Genomic DNA, 14306 nt, shown 5'->3' on the forward strand with positions numbered 1-14306 from the left:
AATTAAAAAATTTAATTAATTATAATAAAACAATAAAAACTCTAAGGATTATTTAATTTTAACTCATAATGCTTTTATATGTAAACCAAATAAATAGTAAAAAAAGGTAGGAAGGCAGAGAAAGATGAAGTTGAGAATCTCCCACTAGAGATGATAGAAAATTTTGTTTTATCAGCAGTATAAATCTGCGCTTTTAAGCGTAGTTGAGAACGGACGAAACTGAAACAAAACAAAAGGACTTTGAACCAGTTTTTAGATGTGGCCAAAATTGCTGCAGTTATATGTGCTTCAACCGTCATAACTTTGTTAGGTGTTGCGTGATGGTACAATTATCATTATTGTTAGCGGTAAAAAAAAAATGATTATGCAAATCTAGGTCTCCGTCAATCAGAACCAGGCGGGATGTTTGTGTTTGGGAACTTTGTTCAGTCAAATGGTCCAATCCCTTGATTGTTTTTCTTTCCCACCTGAAAATCACGTTAGTTTTTGGCATTAGTTGCACATTTTACAAGTGAAAATTGTAGGTCTCAAGCCATGACTATAAACAATGATCGATACAATATGCACACTAATCACTAAACAAACGTCAAATACATATCTCCTGGAACAAAATGGTGTAGAGTTGCAAAAGAATATGAGAAATAGAAAAGAATGAAAATGGAGATACCAACAATCAACAGAAATGAAGCCTTAATCCCCAAAGATTGAGATCAGTTACACGAGGCCTCTTCATCTTGGGTTTAGGCTTCAGCCACAGAAAGTCCATCCTCCAAGGAGGCGGAGGACATATTTTACCAATGAGATAAGTCCGATACTTTCATTACTTCTTAGCAATTTCATATTTAAAACAACCGCTATTATATTTGATCAGTTATTTAAGCTTCGACAACCAAAAACAAGGCAACATTGCATAGCATGTCTAATCTTTAAAAAGAAGTAGATCTTGTTGGATTAAAAAGTCTTAATTCAATTACACTAACAGAAATATAATCGAACAATCAATCAATCACATAAGATACAATAATTTAATATAATTCGATTTAACTGACTTATGTCCATAAATAAAAAAAAAAAATATTAGTTATAAAGAATTATATAAAAACATCAAATCAATCTTATTTAACAATTAATACACATAAACTCTTTCAATCTCCTCTATTCCTATCGATATTCTCACATCAAATAAACATATATCTTTGTACACCTATATATCATACCTAAATGAATCATCTTAATCTCTTCTAGTTCACTCACATGCATTATACGTATGTTTACTCTCTCAGTCTCTTCTAATCTACTAACAAACATACAAATATATACATTCATAAGACGTAAATTTCTAGTAATTTTATGGGGTATCTATATCATAAAATCATACAATTCTCTTACATATTTTTCTAATATCTTATAGAGATTTCATCTATTTATAAACATATAAATTTACCTATTAAGAATTCATTTTCTTTTAAAATTATTCTTCTGCAAGTCAAACTTAATATTAAAAATCTTTTTTTTCATAAAATTTTTTTTCTGTAAATTTTCTTGTCCATAAAATAATATTTAATCAATTTCAAATAAATCTCTTAAGTTACTATTCCTAAACGGGGGACCATGGACCAGGTTCAAGAAGAGATTTGTCCTTGGGTGAATTTGGCACAGCATCACTTTTCATTGTTAGGATTTCCTGAGTGATACAACGGCATTTTTAGACATGGCTAAACTCATTCTTGAAATTGGCCAAAAGAAGAAAACACGTATTCTTAAAATGTTTTTTTGCTATTAATTGTCAATCAAACTAGAAGTGAAGTTTTTTTATTTTCAAGTTCATACTCAATTTGCAATTTAGGTAAATTTGATGGTTATTAAACCGAACAACTTAATTACTCTAGATCGAGTATCATGACAAGAGCAACTTCAATCTTCAGCTTCATGGAATAAATGAAAATAAAATTAATAAAATTACCTCTCCGACAGCTTCAAAAGCAGCTAACCGTTCATCTGAAAACGAAACAGCACCCAGAGGGGGCTTTATTAAAGGAGCATCTTGTTTTGTGTCATTTCCAGTTTTCTCACTGCCATAAAACAAGTCAGACTTGAGCATATTTCTAAAACTGTTATGACATTTAAAAATTCTTAAAAAGCATATAAGTTTGCAGAAACCATGAACAAGTGTAATGTAAAATCTGTATTAAGATTGGTCTTAGATGCTTACAGCGAAGTTGTTCTACCCTTCGCTTCCACAGGGATCATGACACTGTTTAATTCCTACCGCACATCACTCTCCAATCTGTTTTCTTCGTGTAAGCCACTTCCAGTTGAAAAAGTATGATTTGTTTTAATTGAATCTGAGGATGTTGATTCCTCATTCAAAGAGCAAAATGCCTGTGACTTGCAGGTATTCCTGCCCTAGAAATTTGATCTTCACTCAATGAAGACAACCCAACATTCAAAGAGGTTGCTTGGCCACTTTGTTCATTGTCAGGCCTGATCATATCATTATAACAATCATGATTGTTATCTGACAGCTTAATCTTGACATAACTTGATACTTCCTCATTAACAGACAATCCAAATTTGTTTGACATAATTGGTACAACATTTTGAAGGTCAGGAAGTTCATTTAAATCCTCAACCACTGCAAAAATTGTTGTTTTCCTCTGATGTCAAAAGGTTACTTTTGCAGCTATCAAATGAAGAACCATCATCAAAGGGCTGCAAGTGTGCATCTTCCCCAAAAGATATCATAGTCATCTCAATAGCTCCAGCAGCACACTTTTCATCTAGTACGTCTGTGTGTTCAACCTCAGACATATCAGAAGGAGCCACTGCTGGTCTAGAACTTTTATCTTTGGGACTAACACCTGCATGGTTGTCACTATCAAAATTTTGGCACTCTTCAGAATATTTTCTCTCCACAGACAAAAGGCTGAGACATGTCTTTGGTATCTGATTCTCTTGGAATGCTTTACCAGCTACAAAGGATGGCTGTATCAGCTCAGCTTGGGTAATAGACTTTTCACAATCATTTTGCTTATCAATCAATGAGTTTGTGAGCAAGACTGTTGCATCAACATGACGAAAAACAATCTTTTCTCCTGGCTCTGAGATGAAAGAATTACATTTTGCTGACAAACAATATTGATTGCCTTCAAAACTATTTAGGTCAATGATGTCATCTACCTCAGATTAACCTTCAAGTTGCACGATTGGGCTAAGGTGGGATATTGAATGGGAATTATCCATTTGACTACCATTCAGATCTCCACTGCTTTGTCGGTCAATTCTGACACCAATATCACAAGTAGTCATTGCTCCGGTCACACCAATATCACAAGCAGTTATTGCTCCAGTCACTTGATCCTCCCTGATCCTTTCTAATCCTTTGGATGCAACTTCAGAAAGTATCTCAAGGTCATGGTTGCCCTGTGTACCAGTAGAAATTGAGACCATATTCTGTGGAGATCAGTATCCAACTTGCTAAGTATTGTCTATTTTAATATGAAAATCTCATAGTTTTATCTCAAAAAAGGCGGCTCACAAGTTTTGAGTTTAGATATATATATATATATATATATATATATATATACATACCATATCCACAAACTTTTTTTAATATGGGATTGGAGGTATTACAATCTCTCCACCTTTAAAGCATAACATCCCTGTCAAGCCAAGTTCAATTACAAGACCAAAATCATACAAGATGTTGATATTCTAAAAGTGGCTTCCCACCATTTAATACTTACTGACTCCTACGATGTAGCACTTAGTTCTCGTTGATTAGTGACCGCTCTAATACCATTTGTGAAGATCCGCACGCACTTAATGACTCTCATGATATAGCACTTAGTTCCCACCAATTAGTGATCACTCTGATATCATTTGTAGAGACTTGCACATAACTTGCAAAGTATTGTCTGCTTTGACCCAAAGGTTTCACGATTTTGTCCCATAAAAGGTATCTCACAAGTTTTATGTTTAGATCTCTACATATATATCATACCATATCCACATATTCTTTCAATATGGGATTGAGAGAGTTACAATATCTTCACCTTTAAAGCTTGATGTCTCAGTCAAGTCAAGTCTAACCACATGACCAAAATCACACAAAATGTTAGGATTCCAGAGGTGGCTCCCTATCGTGTAGTATTTAGTGACTCTCACGACTCTACTGTATAGCACTTAGTGACTCCCACGATGTAGCACTTAGTTCCCATAACTGGTGACCATTCTGATACAATTTATGGAGATCCGCACCCAACTTGTAAGGTATTATCTGTTTTGACCCGAAAGTATTATGATTTTATCCCACAAAAGACTTCTCATATGTTTTGAATTTAGATCTCTACATATATATCATACCATATCTACACATTCTTTCAATGTAGGATTAAAGGTATTACACATTCTCTACATGTAGGCAGTCAACTGCTTACGTCATCTCATGAACACAATTCTACAGTGCAAGCAGTATCCAGTAAGTAGCACTAGAATTTTCCATTTTACTTTAATAGGCATCAGTTATTTCTGATGCAACATCTTTAACAATTTTAAGATTACTTTCAGTGAGCAACTCTTTAAAAAAAAAAGCTTTCTTCGTGTAATAAGTAGTCAGTTGAATGTGATCCATCATTATCCTTGAAAACTCTTTTTGGTACAACGTCTAGATCAAGAAGAGGTGGTTGCTCAACTAGTTTTGTTTAGATCATTGACAAGTGTGTGCTGATTATCTACTTTGGAAGCACTTCGAAGACCATTACTTCTTTTAAGAGATAGATTACCTTTAAAAGCATGCATTTGTTCATCTCTCATACATGATTGCAAATTCAAATCATCAGCCCCACCAATGCTCTATTTTCTTTGAATTCTAACTCTATAGTGAGACAGATCATTGGTCCTTTTCAATTTACTATCACTGCAATCTCTGACTATTAGATAGATACCTATATTGTGCACACTATTGTAATTAAGTGTGAAAAATTAAGAAATAAAACTATGAAAAACTAAAAGAAAAACCAAATGTATTGAAAAACTATTTATTAAGAATTATACAAGTATCTTATATTTATATACAACTAGTTAGTGGATAAACTAGAAAGCTAAATCTTCTTAAAACGAGAGATTATCTATCCTAATTTTTTTTCTTTAATTTTAAGGACACAAATACTTCATTATAAAGATACAAATATAAATATACAAATTATAATATTATAACCAACTGTAAATGAGTGTTTTCTACACTTCTCTTCAAGCTAGTGAATATGTGTTTTTCATTCTCAATTTGAAAATAATTTCTTGAAATGTTGTACTGCTGAGACATTTAGTCAACACATATGTAAGTTGACCTTTAGTTGATACATACGTTGTACAAATCAACCTACTGTTTAGTTTTTCCTTTATGAAATGTCGGTCTACTTTAATGTGTTTTGTTCTGTCATGTTGCACAAGATTATGTGTAATGCTTATTACAACTTGTTATCACAGTAGAGTCTTATTGGTCTATCTCACTTGATCTTTTAATTTTTAAGGATAATAGTTAACCATAGTAGTTCACAAAATCCTTGAGTCATTACTTTGAACTCTGCTTCAGCACTTGATCTTGCCATCACATTCTGTTTTTTACTTTTCAAGTCACAAGATTATCATTTAGGAAAGTGTAGTAGCTTGATGTGGATCTTCTATCAGTTATTGAATCTGCATAATTCGTATCTATATATGCCTCTAGAATCAACCCTAAATTTTTTTAGTAGGATACATTTCCCAAGATTGACTTTTAAATAATGCAATACACGATAGACAGCTAAGGATGGTAGCCCAATCCGTCCTCGATGGGTTTTGATCCGACTTGACCTCTTAGGGTCGATTTTTTTTAAAATCGGGTTTCAGGTTGGTCGAGTCGAATAATTGAAAATAAAGTCAGAGTCGGGTCGAGGTCAGGTTTTAGGCAAACCCGCCCTGCCTTGACTCGGTATATATATAATTCTTTTTTAATTATTTTTTTTATATTTATATTTATATATTTATTTAATTTTATATTTACATTAAAAATTAATATTTTATATTTAAAAATAATATTTTATTAATTTCAAGTCAAGTCGAGTATAATTTTATATAATATTAGATCGAATCGAGTTTGGGTATTATGGATATAAAGTCGGGTCAGGTTCAAAACAAGTAAAAAAAAACCTCAACTTAATCCATTGCCATTCCTATAGACTGTTTGTAGGTGCACTTCTTTAGTACTATACATAAATTGACTTATCACATTCACATTATATATTATATTAGGTTTAGTATGTGAGAGATAAATGAGTCTTCTAACTAATCTCTGGTTTATCTCTCTATATACAGCAATATTTTATTAACTTTTCCAAGTTTAGGATCTATAAGACTATTTATAGATTTACATGCGAGCTTCCTAGTTTCTTTCAAAAGATTCATAACATATTTCTGTTGTAAGATGAAAATACCATGCTGTAAAAAAGCTACTTCAATTCGTAAAAAGTATTTCAATCTCCCTAGTTCTTTTATCTTAAATTCTTTAGTTAAACACTGTTTTAGAGATTCTCTCTCTTTTTCATCATCTTTGGTTATAATTATATCATCAACATACATTAATAGAACTATGATTCTCCATGAATTAGAGTGCTTAATAAACAACATGTGCTTTTTTTGACTCTGCTTATATCTCATTGTTAGCATCACTTTGACAAATATCCTAAACTAAGTCCTAGGAGATTGTTTAAGGTCATATAAAGCCTTTTTTAGTTTGCATGCTTTGTTTGCTTCTAGATGACCTTCAAATCTCAGTGGAACCTTTATATATATTTCTTTTTTCAAATCATCATATAGAAAAGCATACCTTACATCAAATTGTTGAAGCTACCAATTACAATTTATAGCCAATGATAATAAAATCCTAACTGTATTCATCTTAGCAACTAGAGTAAAAGTTTCATGATAATCCACTCTATAAATTTGAGTGTAGCTCTTAGCCACCAACCTAGCTTTATACTTTTCAACAATATCATTCCCCTTGTATTTTACAATGAAAATCTATTTACACCTAATTGATTTTTTTTTAAGCAACTTTACCACTTTTCATGTCTTATTTTTCTTTAAGGCATCTATTTCTACTTTCATGGCTTGCCTTCATTTCTCATTGGATAATGCCTTGGATAATGTAGTTAGAATAGAAATAGTATTTAGACTCACAAGAAAATTTTTGTGAGATGATGAAAATTTTTCAAATGACACAAAATTAGATATTGATATAGTGGATGCTTAACACATTCTCTGATTCTTTTCCTAAAGGCAATAAGCAAATCATAATCACTAGTTATAATTTTAGTAGATTCATGCTCATTTGAAGAAACAGAGTCAAAAATTGTAATTACTTCATTTCCAAAGTTAGGATAAGATTTTTAGACTTACACTGGTTCAAGATTTGAAACTTTTCTTCTTGAGTATACCTGTAATTCTTTTATAGAATCAAGAATAATATTATCTTTTGTCACATCTTTTGTGTTTGAAATGGGTTTAAATTCAAATTTAGTGTTTGACTTGAGCTTAAAAGAAATAGGTTTAGACTCAGAAGAATTAATGGGTGAAAATATTGAAGAGCATAACAAGTCAAGCAAAAAAAAGCATTTATCTTTACCTTTCATGAATGAAGTCTCTCCCTAAAGATAAGGTTGAGTAAAAAACAATTTACTTTCTTCGAAAGTGACATCTACAGATACATAAAAATTTTTGGTAGATGGACGATAGTACTTATACCCTTCATAAGTTGATGAATATCATACAAAAATACACTTAATTACTTTAGGATCCAACTTCCTACTATTATGACTGTGAACATTAACAAATGATGTACAATCAAATATCCTAGGTGTGAGGTTATTTGTAGTATTAAAGTTGGGATAAAATTGTAAAAGTACTTTCATAAGAGTTTTAAATCTCAAAAACCTTAAAGATAATCTATTTATAATGTGTGTGGTAGTGAAAACAATTTTTCCCAGTAAAATTTGGATACATTTGCTTGAAAAAGTAAAACTCAGTTTATAGCTAGTAAATGGCTATTTTTCCTCTCTATCACTCCATTTTGTTGTGAAATATTAACACAAGATGACTCATAGATATTCTCCTTATTTTGAATATAGGTAGATAAATTTTGATTGAAATAGTCTCTTACATTATTAGACCTAAACCTCTTTATTTTCACTTCAAATTGATTTTGGATCATGTTTTGGAAGCTTAAAAATATACTATTCTTATTTGATTTAGATTTAAGAAAAAATATTCACATATGATTTAGATTTTAAGTAAAAATATTCAAAAGATTCTAGTACAATCATTTATGAAAAAAATAAATCAACTTACACCAGAAATATTAAAAATTGTAGAAAGACCCCATATATCACTATGAATCAAGTAAAAATAAGTAAAACTTCTTTTATTGCTAACTAGAAAAGACACACGTCAATACTTTGCAAGTTCACAAACATCACAATAAAAATTTTTTACATTTAATCCTCTGAACAAAGAAGGAAACATGTTTTTCAAAGTTCCTAAATAAGGATGTCCAAGACAAAAATGATAAAGCTAGATTTTGTCTTTATTGAAAAAATTTTCAGAAAGAAATGACAAAGGTAAACTATTTTTTATATTACTTGTATTGTTTGATATCTCAAGATAGTATAGTTCATCCTTCTCTTTGGCAAGTTCAATCATTTTCCTCAAACTCTTGTCCCAAAATTCATAATAAAAAAGATAAAAAGTCACTTTACAATTCATATCTCTAATAAGTATAGATATCAAATTAGTAGACAATCTAGAAACATAAAGAATATTTTTAAGAACAAACGAGAGATTACTTTGAACATCTCCTAATTTGTTATAGTAGTAAATGAACCATTTACAATAACAATTTTTTTATTATTAGGTACAAGGTATATATACTAAATTTTTGTGAGGAATGCGTTATATGATCTTTGACTCCTAAGTCAACTACCTATAAGCTCATAATAGGCTTAACCTAGATATTTAATCCATGAGAATTAAAACTTTACCTGAACTAAAGACCTTATCTAAATAACATACCCCGATAGATTTTTCAAAAGTTTTCAATAAGTTTCTTAGTTTCTCAATCTTTTCTTTGTCCAACTCTCTTTGTTCCCAAGACTTTTGTAATATTTTGGTGATTTTATCAGTTATCACTTTTTCAAATCAGATAGTAGTGACAGATTCTCCTATTTTTGGCATGGTTATCTTTTTTAAAACTAAAACGAGTCTTACTAGTAAAAGTTTAATAAAAGACAATTCTAGGCAACAAAAGCCAAAGAAGGAAAAAATAAAATTAAAAGATTTAATAAGATTTGGCTATGAAGCTTGAAATAGAATTCAACAATAATAGCTGAAAATTTTTTCTATCCAGAAAGAGCCTAAATCTTTGATATCATATAAAAAAACTAAAAAATAAAATTACGTGAAAAACTAAAAGAAAAACTGAAGATATATTAAAAACTGCTCATTAAAAATTATACAAATATCTTAAGTTTATATACAACTAGCTAGTGAGAAACTAGAAAACTAAATCTTACTAAAAATAATCATATAATTAAAAGATTGTCTATCCTAATTTTTTACCCTTAATTCTAAGGATATAAATACTTAATTATAGAGATACAAATATAAATATACAGATTATAAAATTACAACCAACTATGAATAAGTGTTTTCCACACTAAGAAATTCTTCGGAACATTCACCCTCCTCGAGCAAGGTGCCTTCATTAATATGTGACCTCTCAATCTCATTAAGTTTCTGATCATCATCAAAGGCGCAAGGTTTTGCCTGTTCAGCTTGTTTGCTTGTTTGTTCATGGCCGTCATGAATGCTTATCTGCTCATAATTTATCTTTCGAGAACCACGTATATTTTACTACTATAAACATCACTGAAATGCAACTGTGGAAAAAGATCAAAATCCTCCATCAATGAAGTATGCTGATCATTTCCTGAAAGTTGGTTGCCAGCATCATCAGCCTTCAAGGCACCTTTTATTTTCAAAGTATGTAGAGAGATAAAATGGGGATCTTTAAACTCATCCAATTGTGATCTGGACTTCTAGCAATAACAGGATCTGCCCTCCCCTTACAATCTAGTTTCACTTGTTCAGAGGATTGACTTTGCAAGAGTAATTTGTTATCAGTACACTGCAATCTTGCAATCTCAATTTGCTTCTTAAGATCATTGTCTTTGGTGTGCAGTTGGTGCTGAATATTTGTTAAATCATGATTGTCAGAATTACAAGGAACCTTCACTTCCACCTTTGGCATTTTACTTGCCCTTGAATTGGGTCTTATGTATTTGCATAAAGAACTAGCTCTTGACGGAACAGACGATTCTGTGCTTGACATCCTTCCAGTTGCGATTGCAGCTATATCATTAGCCACTACATGTATTTTCATAGCTGGAGTGGGGCTCTCATAGATAGAATTTAAGACACCAAGCTTCCAAAAATTAGGAATATTGGACTTTGGATTATTGCATGGTTGACTGCTGCTCTGTAGATTATTTGCAGCATTAGTCTTTGACTGCAAAAAGATCATAAATCAAAAAGAGAAAGGGAAGAACCCCCACTGGTGCTTCTAAAAAATTCCTAAATACATCAAAATTTACTGCTGATGCAAGTGAGGTTAATATACCTGAGCAAAAAATTTCATTGATGCAAATGAGCTTCATGATTAATAGATTCATGACCAGTAGCCATAACAGGCTCTTGGCTGACCTTTAAGCCATTATCTGCCTTAGTAACTAATGGATGCTGTGAATAGGTTGATGAATGACTTGTAAATGCTGAGCTTCCCTGTACATAGAATAGAGAAATTGAAGATAAGAAGCAAGTGTTTCTCAGTTTCGAAAGCAAAACTAATGGAGGATAAATTTGTTAATCATGTTTAAATATCACAAAGTTTGAGATAAACTCTGACCACCAAAGATTTAGTCTCACCACATTACTTTCAGCCAGTTGAGTAGAGGGTTTTGTGATTTGAGATCTACCAGAAACACTAGATTTTGCATCATTTTGAATACTTTTAGTACTTCTGTTGGAACCCGTCAATTCAGTGCTTCAGTGCGCATTGACTGCAATATGAGAAAAGAAACCAACCAAATACAAATATATCAAATCGCATCTTACACTAATGCATAATTTAAATTCTAACAATAATATGATATATCAGACTATAAACATGCAACCGAAAATGAAGAAGAAACAAAGATAATCATGATAACAAATTGTGCTAAAATTTGACCAAAATAAATTTATCAAATGTAGGTTAATTTAACCCCTCCACAACCCCCCCCCCCCAAAAAAAAAAATAAAAAAGAAAAATAATGAAACATAAAAATACAAACCAATGAGCAATTCCAAAAAATTTTACTTGTGCCAGTTACCTGTTTAAGCACTCTGATTTTGCTTTGGTTTATTTATGTTTGGAGCACTCTTGACAGTCGTAGGAAGGACCGAGGAATCTAGCTAGGGCAGGTATTTTAGAAACTTTTGGCTCCTTAACAGTTGCTTTTGTTGTACTCACATTTGCAGGTCTTTTAAGATTTCAAAAAGATAAGGTAAACTCTTCTATAAAGCCATATACAAATAAAGGAGCAAATCATGTAAGCTTTCACCAAAACAAGCCACAACTTTGTAACAATTCAATAAAACAAATAACTAAAAAAGGATATGCAGATGAGGCAACGGGCCCTGAACAACCACTTCGCTTATAACCACTTCTATTAAAACCAAGAACTGAAACAAAATTTTGTTTCACCTGACCAAATTTCACATTTAACAGAATGATAAATTACTTTCATTTCACAAAGAAGGAAATCCATACTACTTTTTATACACATATACATTTGACAAGGACTAACTGACCGTGGAACATGGGGCTGAACTGGAACTCTTCCGCAGTAAGCTACGACCAATCTTCTCCTCTTTCTTATTACTACTATCATTTAAAGGCAACTCTTTGAACAAATTATTCTCAAGTGCCTTCAAATCTAGGGAATCACCGGATAATAGTCTGTCGTGTCTTCTTCTATAACTGACAATTTGTCCCCGCTCAACTTACCAAAATTCTGATTAATCAAAGATAATTCGGTCGAATTCAAAACACCTGACACAAAAGAAAATACGGAAAAAAAAAAAAAAAAAACCTTCAATTTTGTTTTTTTTAATCAACAAAACCAGCAAATAATAATAATAATAATAATAAAAAGAATTATACCTTCTTCAGTGGAAAAAGCGCTATCCCAAGCTAAGCTTTTTCTCAAATTATAACCTCCACCTTTCTTCTTCCTCTTCATTTGATGTGGCTCTAATCTTGGCTTTGAGAGTTCTGATTTATTCTCATTATTATTAGCATTCATCAAAAGGCAAGGAATTTTCGCTTTCTCATCTACAAAATACAAAAATTAGAATCTGGCAAAACAAAGACTAACAAACTCTAGGGGACGAAAAAAATAAAGAAAAATAAATAAAGGAAGTAACCTGGGGATTAGATCTAGGGAAATGGAGAGGAGAGCAAAAGAAATAAGAGGGATTAAATGAGGAAACGTCGCCGTTTTGAGGTTGGTGGTGCTGTAAAAGCAAGGAATCGTCGTCTTCTCCAAAGATCTCCAAGAGATCGCTCTCCATTTGTATAATATCTCAAAAACTCATTTAGTTTATGGGATTTTTTTTTTTCATTTTTAAGAGTGAAAATTGATAATTTGAAGGAAGTGGTGAAATATTGTCTCAAATAATATATGTTATTTATTTGAAATTAATTAAATATTATTTGATACATAAAAATATTTATAAAATAAAATTTTAAAATTTCATAAGTTTGTATATTTATAAATAGATGAAATTTTTATAAAATTTGGTATAAAAAAATCTAAAAAAGTTATAAAATTTTTTGAGATAAACACCTTATAAAATTATTTTAGATTTATGTCTTATAAGTTGTATGTTTAAATATTTATGAGTGGCCTAGAGAAAATTAAGAGAATACATATAAGTATGGTACATGAGTATATACGAGAATGTATATGTTTGAGTTAAAAATACTTAAAAAATAAAAAAGGTTGAAAGGTTTAATGGTTATTAATTGTGAGTGCTTGATTTAAATATATGTTTGTAATTCTCTATAACTAATGAATTTTTTTTTTATCTGTAGATATAAATTGATTAGGTCGAATTATATTAATTTGTTATCTCATGCATAATTGATTAATCGTTTGATTATGCTTCCATTGTATTAGATGTTTAATTGGATTAGAGGCTTTTATGCCTAACAATAGTATTAAAACTAAAAGTTCAAGATATAAAAAGAACTTAAGTTTCGAGATATGAGAAAAGACAAGTTCAGACGAGCTCAATTCAAGGAAATAGATCAAATTCATGTTTTAAGGATTGATTTGTATGAAGCATGAAAATATATGAAAAAAGTTAATTGTGAAATTTTCATTGTAAGTAAAATTAAGCATGTCTAGTATGAAGATAAATAAGTAATATAATTTAAATCAAGGTAGAGATTATTATGAATAGTAACCCAAATCCCAAAAGTAATTTGTTTAAGATTGATTAAATATTATTTTATGGACAAAAAAACTTAAAAAAAAATAAATTTTAAGAAAAAATAAATTTTTAATAAGTAAATTTGTATGCTTATAAATATGTGAACTCTCTATAGGATTAGGTATGAAAAAAAAATAGTTATAAGCTTTTATGGGATAGATACCACATAAGATTACTAAAAATTTACGTCTTATGAGTATATATATTTGGATATTGATGAGTAGATTATAAGAGATTAAAATAATTCACATAAATATAATGCATAAGTGTATACGAGTATGTATATGCTTGGATTGAAAATACTTTACAAGATTAAAAAAGATTAAAAAAATTTATGAGTATTAATTATGAGTACTTAATTTTAATTGTATATTTATAATTTTTTATAATTAATAGATTTTTTTTCATCTGTAGATATAAATTAATTAAATTAAATTACATTAATTATTTTTATATGATTAATTAATCATTTAATTATTCTTTCATTGTATTAAATGTTTAATTGGATTATAGGCATTTATGCCTAATAGGAAGGAGGGGCCTACAAAGATTTGACGGTTAGAGTTCAACTGTTAAACTTGAAATATGAAAGTCGAAAAGCAAATGAACTTGATTTTTTAGAAGTTTGGACTTTGGATGACCGTATACATATATATATATATATATATATATATATA

At 30.4% G+C, this 14306-nt stretch overlaps 1 pseudogene across 1 annotated transcript; it reads right to left on the reverse strand.

Annotated features, from left to right (window-relative positions):
* Positions 1–368: 368 nt before the first annotated feature.
* On the reverse strand, positions 369–12777 carry LOC149518388 (uncharacterized; annotated as a pseudogene). Its single transcript, XR_016342758.1, has 12 exons — positions 12559–12777; positions 12296–12466; positions 11944–12184; positions 11463–11836; positions 11017–11150; positions 10712–10872; positions 9747–10600; positions 4409–4967; positions 2213–3453; positions 1964–2072; positions 1604–1684; positions 369–467 (listed from the first exon to the last, which is right to left on the reverse strand). The product of XR_016342758.1 is annotated as an uncharacterized LOC149518388 (transcript).
* Between the last annotated feature and the right edge of the window lie 1529 nt (positions 12778–14306).

Source organism: Durio zibethinus, chromosome 6 (genome assembly GCF_047325235.1).
Source record: "Durio zibethinus cultivar Kanyao isolate XHJ-2024 chromosome 6, ASM4732523v1, whole genome shotgun sequence".
Lineage (NCBI taxonomy): Eukaryota > Viridiplantae > Streptophyta > Magnoliopsida > Malvales > Malvaceae > Durio > Durio zibethinus.